The sequence below is a fragment of the Phragmites australis genome, chromosome 17, assembly GCF_958298935.1.
Source record: "Phragmites australis chromosome 17, lpPhrAust1.1, whole genome shotgun sequence".
NCBI classification, from domain to species: domain Eukaryota; kingdom Viridiplantae; phylum Streptophyta; class Magnoliopsida; order Poales; family Poaceae; genus Phragmites; species Phragmites australis.
In genome coordinates, this window is record NC_084937.1 from 20,629,115 (window position 1) to 20,643,669 (window position 14,555).

Consider the following 14,555-nt stretch of genomic DNA (forward strand, 5'->3'; position numbering starts at 1 on the left):
TGGATTAAATGCCGGCTCTCTCGGCTCTCTTGCAGATTTTGTAAGGCGCCATTGACCTGTTCCTTTTCTTCCTCCTGCATGCATGCTCAGATTAACTGAAGCTGTGAATAAAAGAAGAAATTAAGGGGGGAAACAGCCATGGGCGCCCTCTCATGCAAGCCATGACCTCATGGCCGAAAGGTTCGGCTCTTTCAACCTTTGCATGAATGCTTCAGAGCTGAGACATGTGAATGCTGAATTGCTGAATTTGAATGACTACATATCTTTCAGTTTTTTTCCTCAGAAGTTTCAGTGCAGATGCATAGAGAAGTAACACATGGTTGAACACGGGTACTTGTAAATTTGATGAGGTATGGTGGTCAAAGAAAGGAGATGGAAACAGTAAGAGGAGAGAGAGGGAGAGAGAGAGAAAAAACAAAGTGCAGGCTGAAGAACTCAGAGTGATGGAATTGAATGCCGAGTAAAAGAGAAAACGAAGAGAGGCATAAATGCATGCGTGCCGCCCTCCACCACTGCACATGTGAGGTGACTTATTGGTTCGGTACTCTAGCTAGTAGTAGCAGAGATCGATGATCATCAGCTGAATGCGTGCTGATGCATGTCTCTCGATTCATCTCTTTACTCTTCACCAAGCTGTAAATATGCAGGAGAGCACAAGAAGATGGTGGACGTGCGACATGTGTCTTGTGGACGCCTTTTCCCTTTTTCTTTTCTTTATGAAAGATCACATCTTTCCCACTATAAGTATTTAATAATTAAAAATTTACTAGAAAATACGATATATTCAGAAGATAGATCATTATCATACGTGTCTTCCCTTGAGATGGTTACGGTAGATTCCATAACTATCATTAGGAAAATGAGGTATATACCGATATTCAAAGTAGTTTATTGTGTTCTAAAAAAAATCATCCCTAATTTGGTAAGAAGTTTTCTAAATATTCAGAAATAATATAGTCAGAGAATGTTACATCTAGAGACTTCAAGTACAATACATCTTCTCAACTCGACTATATAATAAAAAAAGGATGGGATACGTCCAAAGGGATCAAAGAGAGATCGATTGAGCCAAGAGGAGACCAAAACAAGCCAGAGCCCGATAAACAATACTTCCTCCGATTGCAAATGTAGATCGTTTTAGACTTGTGCATAAGGATTAAGAAAGTAGATTAAATGAACTTGTTACCCTTTATTTATTCTGTATTGGAAAAGATAACTCATTCATTTGTGAGAGTGGTAGTATTTATTAAATAAGGGCAAAACGGGAACAAAAGAGAAAAAAAATGCATAGAAGTTCGAGAATGACTTACATTTAGAGAATAATTGAGGAGGCTAAAACGACCTACATTTGCAACCAGAGGGAGTACTACTAAGCAAACATAGTCGCATGGAAGCAGAAATAACCTGTTAAGATCCATAGCAGATTCAGATTATGATTAGATTCATCTGACAATAGCTTTAGGATTTATAACACGAGAGAACTCATCAAGATCTTTAGAATTAGATCTAGACATATCCTATTATAATTATTTTTTTCCTGAGATTAATCAAAGTGGAACAGAATATATGACTATTATCCTAAAGACGATCTGAACTTGTATAAAATTTTATGTCCTTCTCTTCAATGTGTGTGATTCATGATTAGGTATCTCTACTTTAAATAAGTATTTATATAATCAACTTTAACTATACAGTGGACACTCACTCATCTCAGCTGAATAACACAGTAGCACAATGTTTATGCATTGATACAAGGCAGGCTATCAAGAAGCAGGCTGGTACTTCACTAGATTACGAGGTCTGGCCACATGCACGTTTCTCTTCAAGAATCTACAGGAGCAAGGCCACCACAGCAGTTATGCCCATCCAAGGAATCCAGAGCTAGATCATGGATCATACATCACACTTGCTCTATCACCATGAATGTCGCAACATGAATATACAACAAGTCAACTGGCTTACTGTCATGCGGTAACTGCATGCACTGCAATCACACCCGGACATTAATTGATGGCAGTGAGAGTTCAAGTTGATCCGTGGTGCATTAGCGGAAGCAGATGCAGTTGCAATGCCTGCGACAAGAATCATGGCGCTAATCCAACCAAGTAATAGGTTGATCTTATGCTGCTGCTGCTGATGTTTACAGTGTTGCAGTTCTTGGTTTCCGGCAGGTCATGGCCTTCAGAGCCAGCTTCCAGGGCCATGGAAAAATGCGGCACACTGCCATTGTCTCATCTCATTGGAAACAGCTGCTTGACTTGACTCTCGACTGTGTGTGGTATCAGAAAATATATTTTGACATATATATGCTTAAGCCGCCCCTGTAGAACTACGACCTCACACTGTTACGTGTTACCTACAGATGCATATTTAGTACGTACAGCTATTTTCGCTGCTATATACTATATATCATGCATTATCCCTCTGCAAAGCACCGGACACATGCATGTGCAGATTAGCATGTGGGGTGGGAGTAATGGGCATGCAGCATGTGGGGAACTTGATCGATCACGAATTATTCACATCGCCTAGCTAGCGAGCCCTTTAACTTCCCTCGAGACCGAAGCTAAGTTGCCTCCATGCATCGACATGACCTTCAAAACGTAAAACAATTCGTGAACCATAGACGTATGGCGGACGGACTGGTAGCCTAAGTGATAAAACTTCATAGGTGCAGAGAGTCAGTGGAAGTTTGACTTTCGTTTCGCATCTAAAAAGATCTTCAAAGTAGATCACACAGTGAGAAGACGTCTAAAAAATAATTCATGATGGATGAGTATAAGTACGAGTATATGACATGGCACCCACGTCAGATCGATGGATATATGTATGCATGGACTTAAAACGTGAGCGCAAGAACTAGCAGAGAGGCTTGTGATGTGTTTTTTTTCCAGTTCAATGCCCCTACTTACTCCCGAGGTTGACCTGAAAGCGCCGTCGCTGAGCCCTTGAGAACATGGTATTAAAACCCCCTGACGCCGACTCGATCGATGGAATTAGACGCCAAATGCGAGGGCAAAACGAGAGCCAATTAACGATTGGTAGATCCATGCGTCAACTTGATCCGTACGACCCGAATTCTGAAATTAATCCGCGACCGAGACGAGTAGGGTTGGACAGGTAGGCGTGCGTACTTCTGCCGGCTCGGCTTCTCAATTCTTTAGCCATGGTAGGTGGTGGGAGGGGAAGAAATTTTTTACATATACATGCACACATATGATTTATTCAAACTGTTTATTTATGTTAAAATTTGTATTAGAGAAATAATGAAAAATGATTAGCTATGTGAGAAAAATTAAAAGATAAATAAATATCTAATAAAAGAGATAGATTGACGAGATAAATTGTGCGCACAAGCTCACGTCGGTTTTGCATTTTGCGTGGTGGGATCGAGCAGCTAGAGCTCTCTGATCACTCTGCTGCTGTAAGTGGTCGATCAAGAGAGCTTCACATTAACTCGCGCGATCGAATGCTAATAAGTACTGTACCGCACGCGACGTACGTACGCATGCACGATTCCGCTCGTAATATTCTGCTGATGGAATGAAGCACACGTACGTACGGGTACGGAGACGGCGAGTACAGTATCGTATCTGAATCTTGTACTGATCGAGATGTAGCTCACGCACATGACTAATGAATATGGTAGTGTTACACAGAACATGACTACTGAAGTTGCGTGTATGAGAATAAATACTTTGGATCCCATGCAAACAGCAGCTATATATATCGACTTGCTGCTGCTATGCATTACCCAAAAGCGTATTTCAGAGACGATGCACTGTACAGTGTATAAGCTAGCGTACTGTGTATATACACCTCTTCTTAAGTGTAAGGTCTTTTTCTCGGGATCTCAAATGTCTCCTATATCAGTCTATGGATTAAGTAGCTGATATGCACTATAAAAAACTATTTTTAGAGGTGGATGTTAACCCGTTTTCACAGTCATTTAGCGTACCTGTCTGTGATAGAAGGTCTTGAAAATGAACGATTTCCACGTACACAAAAAGATATCATCAGTGAAAATCTATTACTACATACGATTCCCTTGTGAAAATAGGTTATCACAGTCGATCCGCTTAAGTGAATAGCATGTGATAATCGATCTTCAAATTGACCTATTTTTTTTCCCTAAAAGAGTGATTTTTTTGGACCGACCACTACCCCGCGGCCGCGACGTCGCAAGTCACGAGTCACATATTCTTTTGTTCAAAATACGTGTGCATGCGGTTCTTGACACTTAACTCGAAACCTCTCAGCTCGTATAAACACTTCTCATCATCCCACCATAAAACTACTACTGATTATAATAGTATATGTATTTCTTTTGATATCTTTTATCTAAAATTTCAAACGATTATTTGGGCATCTAAATTACTTCAAATGAAAAAGGTTTCAACAACAAAGTTTTAGATTTGATCGATGGCTACAACTCTCGTATAAAATTTATCCTCATCCGATTTTGTATGAAAAAGTTATATATTTTTTAAGATAAGTTGTTATCTAATACCAGATGTGGTTCATATAAGGAATTGGCTATGCAAATAGAGGGTCATTTTCAGCGGTGGTTCATATACGGGGAAGTCATTTAAAGTCCTCTTGCTCCTCTTCTACTCACGGGGAAGAGGTGGCAACAAAGCTGTAACGGTGGCAGTGAAATGGGTAGTGGCGGCAGACTACGATTGGGAGAAGGGGGGAAAGGGGGCCGGGCTCCATTTTTATAGAGAGAGGGGAAGCAGGAGGTGGCAGCGGTGAGGTGGCGCAGTGTGTGTCTCGGTGGTGGTGCCTACCGGATTTTGAGCGACGGTGATAGCTGTGTGTCGGCCATCTGCGCTTGTGGTCACCAAAGTCGCAAGCGACCGTCCTTCACCTTGGGCCGCACGCATTGACAATAGAGAGGGCAAGAGAGTGAGAGAGCATGCGTGGGCGAAGAAGTCATCGGCGCATTGAATGCGTCGGCCGCGGCGGTGACTAGCAACAGCGCATGGCTTGCGCTACATGAGAGAGAAGAGCGCGGGCGGTGGCGTCCGTGCGTTAGTGAGGGCGGGCAAGTGTGGCATGCTGGGCTAGCACGCTAGCTGTGTCGCACGGGAACTGAGCCAGGGGGAGTGTATCGCGGCCTATGCGTGCGGGGAGTGGAGAGGGGGGTGAAGGCCGAGCTAGCTGGGCCGCCAAGGTGGGCTACGTAGAGAGAATGGAAGAGAGGTGAAAAGGGATTATGGAAATTGATTGGAGTAAATTCAAATAGATTTATTTGAATTTTAGGTTTTGATTTGGATTTGGGTTTGACATTAATTTAAATAAGAGTATTTGACTTATGATTTGGATTTGAAGTTATGAGATTTGGTGGAGGATTTGAATTCATAAGATTTGAATTAATCTGCATTTCAGCTGAATTAAATCTAGGAAATAGATTTGAATTTGAGAGACATTCAATTCAAATCCCCACTTAAAGAAACATAAAAACAAATAAACCAAAATCCATATGATTCAATTTATTTCAAGGATTAATTTAGAAATTAAATTTGATGCTATTTGAAATATTTAGCCAAAATAATATATTTAAATATAGACATACAAGTATGTATATATATATATATAATTCCTTGATTTTCTATTGTTTTAAATAATTACAAATTAAAAATAAAGAAATTTTGCTATAATCTAAATACTAAAATTTAGGATGTTACATTTAGTTTATCCACTAATTAGCTTTTGTTTGAGACAGCGAGGCGGGCACGCGCTTTCCTGACGAAACCATCACATGTATGCATAACAGTATATGCAATTATGCACGGCAAGCTAACTTCTTCAGAAAAACTCTGCTGATAATTCACGCGTCGGATTCATTTGCCGATCGGTTGTGTGTGAGATCCTTGGGACTGTTCACTGTTGACGAATGATTGCCTGATGGATCCAGCTCGATCGACTTGGCGCCTTTTGTTTTGTACAATAACACATGATTCTGACCTCGGGACACGCCTCAACAACGATCTCAATCAGACCAAAACCTCAAGCATGGATCAGTAGTTCAGTACTAGCAAAGCATGAAAAAAAACACGGCGCCGATCATCTCCTTTTCTTTCACGCCATTGATCGATTAACTGTTCTTGTGCGCTGTAGCAGAAGTCGGCTTCAGATTAACAGTAACAGTAGCAGTACAGGCCAACATATGTTTGTATGCACGCTAGTGACTAGTTAGCTAGCTCCATCACCATACTTGGAGGTTGAGGCCGGCACAGTATAGCGAAAGTGGCTCTGGTAGTTAATAATTATGATTTTAATAATTAATGACAATATGATTATATGAATTAATATATTTGTCAAGAATATATGCTAGCAGATCTCATATATATAATATATGAAGAAGCTATTAAAATTAAAATAAAATTTGATTGAATTAGAGAAGTCCAAAAAAATTATTCTTACAGGATAGTCTGTTGTATAGGAGTATACACTCATCAGAGCATTTTATCCAGAGGCTATTAAACTCATCGGATGGTCCCGTGATAAAAGCTTTGACAACGTTGGAGTATTTTGTCAGTGAAGTTGCACTCCGGAGTATTTCTGGCAGAATGGTAAGGATCACCTTAACGGATGGCCCGGTGTTAGAAGAATAAGAATACCGAAGCATTTAATAGAACATTAGATTTTTTCACGGGAGTTGGAAATCAACACACACTACGTAAGAAACAAGCAAAGGAGACACCGCATTAGTGATGGCTGTTTAACACGCGTCACTAATATCCTATCAGTGACGGGTCCAATGAGAACACGTCACTAATATATCTTCTGATTGGAATCAGATATAGACCCGTCACTAATGAGTGGTTATTAGTAACATGACGTAACATAACTCATCACTAATGATAATAGTGACGGATCAAGTTGTGACCTATCACTAATGACTAGGTCATCAGTGACATATCATCCTAGGCTAGTCATTAGTGACAGATTAAGTTGTGACTCGTCAACTAGGTCATCAGTGACAGGTCGTCCTAGGCTAATTATTAGTGACGGGTCACAAATTGACCCATCACTAATGATCCACTCATCAATAACAGGTTGTCCTATCCTAGTCATTAGTGACAGGTCAACTTATAATCCGTCACTAATGACTAACTCCAGGCACTAATGACGGTATTCGCAAATATTTTTTATTTTTCTCTTATTTTTTCTCACCTCAGCAGCATAGGATACGAAATTTGGCAAAATTAGTTATTAGTGACAGGTTATGATAATGATACGTTACTAATGACTTTTAGCGAAGAAGGTTAAAAGGATAAATAACCGATTTCTATCACAATTATGTGATAGTAGAGGTGGTAAGGTGGTTACACGCGCGAGGGGGAGGTTGCGAGTTTGATTTCCATGGAATGCAAACTTGAAAACAATGTGAAAAAAGTATGTCTTGTGAGGCGTATAGGATGGACCTGCGTTGGGATGACTCAGGTAAAAAAATATTTTTTTAACTTTTTTGTGTTTAAAAAATATGAAAAATATTCACGGGTCATTAGTGACGAATCAAGATTACAACCTGTCACTAATATTTAGTCATTAGTGATGGATCGTAACCCATCACTAATGTTCAGTCATTAGTCACAGTTATGATCCGTCACTAATGACTATCATTAGTGACGTAATAAGAGTGATGGGTACAGGACCCGTCACTGATGCCTGTTATCACCAGTCACTAATAACTTTTTTCACGTAGTGACATCGGAAGGTTCGGCGATCAGAAGATCTACACACTCCGGACTAATTGCACAGATAAGAAGTGACTCGGCTTGGTGCAAGACAACACACCAGATAGTCTGGTAATGGAAGTGAAGGATACACCGGATAATTCGATGTTCAGAATGTATTTGAGTGGGGTTCCAACAACTAGTTGCTAATGTTGTACTCACTGAATGATCCGATGTTTATACTATTGTTGTTACCGGATCATTCGATGTTCACAGTAAAATTGAGCTGTTAGAGCAACGGCTAGTTGGCGGGTTTGAGACTATAAATACTCACTCACTCGGTCATTTAAATGTGCTAGAGTTCAAAGAACCTCATACACACCTAAGAAGGCATCCAAGTTATCTAAGTACTTAAAGTGTTCATCTAAGGTGATTAAGCACAAGATTAAAAAGTTATTAGTGCTTATAAGCCTATGGAGAAGTGTTGCTAGGTGCTGCAACCTAGAGAGTGGATAAAAAATGATCCAATCGTGTATCAATAGGTACGCTGATATCTTGAAGTCTTGATGTCTCGCTGGTAACTTATTGACCCTCCGACTTGGTGTAGAGCAGTGGTAAGAACATTATACAGGGACGGAGGCCCTTATCTTTGTGACTAAAGCTCCAAAGTGAAGACGGCGTATAAGTGACTGGAAGAGAGGTTAGTGATGAGATTTCACCTTGTTGGCTTGATAGGTTATCGTGCTTGAGGCCTTATCTTGTTGACTTGTATCTGAAGAGCTATGATCGGAAGAGATTCGGCGATCAGGAGCATATTATTTGTGGAGCTCCAACATAGATTAGGGGTGGCTTATGTGCCACTGATACCATAGGATAAAAATCCGTTATGCCAAATTTTCTTCTCTACTTTATTTACGTCTCCGTATTTACATACTTGTAATTTACCTTGTTAGAATATGTTGCAATCCTATTAAACGGTAGAGTAAATATACTAGATAAATCTAAAATATATTTAGATATAAATTAAAAATAGATTTATCTTATAAATTTTTTAAAATCATTAGTTTTAAACGTCCTAATTTACTTTCTTCTTATGATATCACTGTTCCGCACAGCCAGCCAATTACTTATCGCGCCATTGATGGGTAATATGGATTGCAACCCCCGTTGGTACAAGCGTCGTCGTCGGCAATCGGTAGTCCTTGCAAAGATCGGAACGTACTGATCTTATCTTGTCAGGGAGGGAGTAATCGATCGAACGAAGCCCATTTCCTATGATTTATGAGCAGCAGTACGTACCTCAATAAAACTAACAAGTACGACGCGGTTAGCTGATCACACGCAGTGCATGTGTGGTTGCATTGAGTTTCCAGAACTTCGTGTTGTAATTGTGATCACTTGTTCTTCGTGCCCTCCTCGTTCGATCTGCAAGTGACGCCTCTCCGAAAAGGTGAAAGAGTAGCTCGCTGTGTTCAGGGAAGAGTTAAACATCTCTTGAGGAGAATAGCAGAAAATGGATGGTTTCAGAACTTTGAACCTCTGAAGAAAGAACACGGAAGCTGTAGAAATTAACAATTGGAATACAACGACTTCGTATAACCATCGTCACTGCTTACATACTTTCTTTTTTGTTTAGAGGGACAGTAAGTTCCATTAACCATATGCCACATAATCACGGGTAACCAAGTTTAGAATACACGACGGAAGGATGTCCACTATGGGATCATCCTCCGTATGACAAACGCACCCAAGCGCTGCAAGAGCATGCGCAACTCGGTTACAATCCCTTGGTACATGAGTAACTAAAAACGAAATGAAGTTTGATGACAGCAAATACTTCAGTTCAACTATTAGGCCTCGCACAGGAGAGAGATCAAAGTTCTTAGATGTGATCGCCTGCTTAACACATATAGCATCGGTTTCAATCAGTATATGCCCAATGCCAAGATCGATAGCGGTCTGCACCCCTTGTAAGCACGCAATAACTTCAGCTTGAAAGGGATGGATCAGGTAGCCAAGTTTTCCTCGAGCAGCAGTAACTACATCACCATCGAATAATAAATCCCCATCCCCATGACAATGACTGTTGACAATAAGAAGCATCACAGTTCTATTTTAGCTTGCTCTCTCCCGGTTTTGTCCAATGCTTATGATTTACAGTGCTGCCTTCCTCAGTTCTCTCTTCTAAAAACATTCTGTATCTTGGATGTGTATGATTGAACTACATGATCCATGGCAACAGCTCCTGTTTTGTTTTCACCCTCTCTAATCTTGTTTGTTTCAGTCCACCACATCTTTATAGCCACCATTGGTGTCAGCTGCATATCCTCCTCCTTTTTCGGCATAGATTCGAAAACTGCTCTAGCCGATGGTAGTGTGGCTAGCTCCCGTCTTTGCTCTTCCATGTTCAAATGCTGCCACATCTGCTTTACACACTTACATTTAAAAAATAGATGCCCCCATCTTCATCAGAGCGTTGACAGATTGGACATTTCGTGTCAAGAATCATACTTCTATGCTGCAGGTTAATCCTCAATGCAAGGCTATTATGGGCAAACCTCCAAAAAAAAAAGTGCTTGATCTTTGCCGGGCAATCCACCTTCCATAAACTCTTCCAAAATAGCTTGTCAGAAGAACTATCAGGACGTGACGATGAGGCATTGCCAGATCTCCTTCTTCTATATATCTCTGATCGGCACACCTTATATGCACTTGTAACTGAAAATTGGCCTTGTGGATCATAATGCCAAGCGACCACATTATCCCTTTCTTCGTGAAGAGTCAAGGCTAAGATGATCTTGGCATCTTCCTCCCAGAAGGTATGCTCTACTAACTCTGCATCCCAAGTGCCAATAATTGGATTGATTAATTCAGACACCTATTGTATCAAATTTCTCCCCCTTAGAGTTATTGGTTTTCTAGTCCAATTCCTCGGTAGCCATGGGTCAGACCAAATGCATAGACCCTCATTGTTGCCAACTCGCCAAACTATGACCTTCTTCAGTAATTCAACTACAGCAAATCGCATGAATTAAGACAATAAGGTTTGATCACTCATATAACTGGAAGGTAGGTATCTTTGGATAATTTTCACTTAATTTTATATTACTGCAACTTACTCCTTTTTAGACGAGTTTGCTGCAATTTACTGAGAAGAAAACAGAAAAAGAGCACTGCGATGCACCTTCTGGGCCCAGTAAACTAATACAGCATACAGGACTTTTTTTATTTTTATATTTTTTAGTAAAAATTTAAATAAATAAATTCCTAACAAATGTATTTGCAAAACTAGGCGCCTGCAGCCCTCTCAAGAGGCTGCAACCCTCTGAGAAGGCGGTTAGAGTCCTAACCGCCCCCTCAGAGGGCGGGTACGGCCTGCCCGCCCGGCCCGACGCCTTATCGCCCCCTGAGGGGGCGGGTAGAGGTCCTTACCGCCCTCTCAGGGGGCGGTAAGGGGTCCTCCCCGCCCGCCGCGCCGTAGTGCCCGTCCGGCCGCCTCTGCTATAAAAAAGCCGAAAATTGGCCAAAAATTCATAAAAATCCGAAAAAAAGAAAAGTTGAGAAGAGAGAGGAGAAGAGAGGAAAAGAGAGGGGAGGAAGAGAGGTCGGCGAAGCCCTGCTGTATTTGGACCGCGAATTTGAAGGAAAATTTTAGGTAAGTCTTTTTTTCCTTTTTATTATTGTTAATTAGTGCAGTAGTAGTATATGACATAGGTTTTAGACATTTATGACCTAAAGTTTAGAAAATTGTTAAATTTATTTAGAAAATGGTACGATAGTAGTGCAATGTAGAATATTATTTTTAGTATATTATTTTTAGTATATTATTTGTACCTGTGGACGTAGGAGGCAACATTAGATGATAATTTACGAACCTAGGGTAGCATTTAGAAATTATTTTATCCGATAATCAGAAATATAGTTTGTTGTCTTAACATGGGTTATGTTTGAGGGTGTTTCCAGGGATGGCAGATAAATTAAATTTTCAGATATATTATGGTGAAGGTGAAATTAGGTACGATCCTAACGGTGTAGATATGTCTGGATTTCGTCATGTCATGAAGGGGCTTAGTAAAGCTAATGAGAGGACTATTATGGGTGTGTGCAAATGGCTCATGCGGTTTTTCCAACTGGATCCGCAGCAATATGAGCTGAAGTTGAAAGCTGTCCTGAGCCATGCTAGTCATGGATACTTTGGTGAGCTTGTTCCCATCGAAGCCACATCAACTTGGAGGCAGTATGTAGATATATGCTGTGAACGTGGCCTGCCGCTTGTTTTGTTAGCTGAGGCGTACCTGAAAGATCAAAATGAGGTGAACTCTGCAGAAGCAGTAGTAGGACCAAGTGAGGCAGTAGAAGATGAGTCAGAGGTGGCTAATGTAGGGTCCAGGGAGGAAGTTGGTGATGTTCCAGAGCTGCAACCGATGGGTGTAGCTAATGAAGGGGAGCACATCCCTAGCATCATTGAAGATATGGATTTGGAGGATGAAGAGTTGGAGGAAGGCCTTGCCGACGGGGATTCGTCTGATGAGGAGGGTAATGCTCCAGTTCCTGCAGAGTGACGGGATCATGAATTTTCGAAGTTAGTGGTTAGTGAGGCTGACCGAACACCGTGGCAGTACCATGAGAATGAGGTGTCACAGGGTGCTATGTACCCTACAAAAGAGGCAGTTATTGATGCAGTGAAATTCTGATCGTTGTCTCTTCGTAGGCAATTCAAGGTTGTTAAATCAAGTAAAAGAGAGTACGATGTGAAGTGCTTGGTGCCTCAGTGCCCTTGGCGGGTGCACGCATTCAGAGGGAAATAGGTAGACTACTGGCAATGCTCAATAGTTAAGGAACATAATTGTCACATTGAGGAAATAGAGTTCGCCCACCGGAACCTGTCTTCTGCTTTCATTGCAAATGTTATGTACGGAGAGATTGTGGACAACCTAAGGTATGAGCCATGATCAATAATCCGTGCTATTGAGCAAAGGTTCCAGTACACAATAAACTATGCGAAGGCATGGAGGGCGAAACAAAAGGCTATTGAGATGAGGTTCGGTACATATGAAGATTCATATCACAATCTACCTCGTCAATTAGCCATAATTTGTGCAAGAAATCCAGGCAGCTACTATGATATCAAGCATTACCCCTCTACTGATGTGGAGTACAGCGGAAAAAAGAGTGTTGCAGCGTGCTTTCTTTGCATTCGCTGCAACTATCAAAGCATTTAGATATTGCCGACCCATCATATACCTAGATGGAACATTCCTGACTGGGAAGTACAAAGGGCAGATTTTGTCTGCAATAGGGGTCGACGGTAACAACCAAGTCCTGCCACTAGGGTTTGCTTTCGTGGAGAGTGAGAACGAGGACAGCTGGTATTGGTTCCTAGAGCGGTTAAACATGCAATTGTTCTTGACCGACTAGATGTGTGTCTCATTCATGATAGACATGCAGGATTATTGCAGGCTTTGCTGGATATGCAACATGGTAGCGTGCGACGAGGTGTAGCAGTACAGTGGCCCGATCTCAAAAGCAGGTGGTGCATGTGCCATATGGGTGCGAACTTTTACAGATAGTTTAAAAACAAAGAGTTAATGAAGCTCTTCAAGAAGTTGTGCAGTCAGAACCAACAACGTAAGTTCAATGCATTATGGGCAAGACTTGATGAACTGACTCTAAAACAAACTGCGGAGGCTGCACCTAACGGTGATGAACCAATAGCTCTCGGTCCTCTCCTAACCGATACTCCGTAGATTGTAAGGAGATCAGGCTCATCTATTAGGAGCTTCTCACAGTGGATACGCAATGAGCCGAATGAAAAATGGGCTCTGTTGTACGACAGTGGACAGTGGTGGTGCAAGGTATGGAGTAATGACTACAAACTTTGTAGAGGTTTATAACTGGGTCATGCGAGGAATGAGGTCCCTACCACTAGTTGGAATTATAGAAGGCATTTTGCATGGGACCTGTAAGTACTTTATTGATCGGTATGCAGCTGCTAAGGTTGTAATGGAGGACAATCGTATGCTTTACGGGCGGATGCTATGTGAGTATATGGAGAAGGCTAATAAGAAGGCCCACATGCATCGCGCAAATCAAGAGGGCACTGCAGAGCACAGGTTCAATATCTTGTGTCGGGATAAGGGTTGGAGGAGGGGGGGGGGGGGTAGACGTGAGCGGCATGTTCAAGAGTGTGTGCTAAGGAGTGGGACATGCATATGTAGTTGTCGGAAGCCACAATTACTCCACAAACCTTGTACACACGTCATAGCTGCATGCGCGGAGCACCATATGCTTCCCAGTCAATATGTGTCACAGTATTTTATGAAAGATTAAATACTCAACACCTGGAACCAAGAGCTGTATGGTTACGGTATTGTTGACACTTTTACAAGTAACCCAGGGCCTGCAAGAATATATGTGCCTGATTTGGGAAAGATGAATAATGCACCGGGCCGAAGACAATGGATGAATTCGAGGTTGGCCCTAGGATTAAACGATGCAGTCAGTGCAATGAAGTATGTCACACTTATAAATATTGTCCCAAAAATGCAGGCGGTGATGCACCTATTTTCTAGGTGAGTTTTATGTGCGTTGTGCTTGTTTTGTACCATTTTAATATTCGTTAATTTCACATGTAGTTAATTTGCATTCAAAGTATATTGTTACTGTATTTATTTAACAATGTATTAATGTACATGTCTTTCAAATGCAGATATGGCTCACCCTGCGACCCTCAAGCTTTTGGACCCTGCCGTGGACAAGAAGCATCGCAACTTCTTATCCGCCGAGCACCAGACGGAGCTAGGAGTGTTTCGCCCATGAGGCCCTGGAGAGCTGCTGACGATAGACGAGCGATGGAAGCACAGATACTTT